General features: G+C 52.2%; 1 pseudogene; it reads left to right on the forward strand.

Moving 5' to 3' along the window:
- On the forward strand, positions 1-118 carry LOC126204652 (5S ribosomal RNA; annotated as a pseudogene).
- Positions 119-395: the final 277 nt, after the last annotated feature.

Genomic DNA, 395 nt, shown 5'->3' on the forward strand with positions numbered 1-395 from the left:
GCCAACGGCCTTGCCGCAGCGGTAACACCGGTTACCGTCAGATCACTAAAGTTAAACGCTGTAGGGCTGGGCTAGCACTTGGATGGGTGACCATCTGATATACCGAACGCCGTTGGCGAGCGGGATGCACTGAACCCTTGTGAGGCAAACTGAAGAGCTACTTGATTGGGAAGTAGCGGCTACGGTCTCGTAAACTGACATAACGCCGGGAGACGGTGTGCTGACCACATCCTCCATATCCGCATCCAGTGACGCCTGTGGACTGAGGATGACACGGCGGCCAGGCGGTACCATTGGGCCTTTCAAGGCCTGTTGGGGCGGAGTTCAGTTTAGTTTAGTATTATTCCCGGCAAAGATCAATTAAAAAATAGTAAGATAACACTACAGATTCTACT

Source organism: Schistocerca nitens, chromosome 9, assembly GCF_023898315.1.
Source record: "Schistocerca nitens isolate TAMUIC-IGC-003100 chromosome 9, iqSchNite1.1, whole genome shotgun sequence".
NCBI lineage: Eukaryota > Metazoa > Arthropoda > Insecta > Orthoptera > Acrididae > Schistocerca > Schistocerca nitens.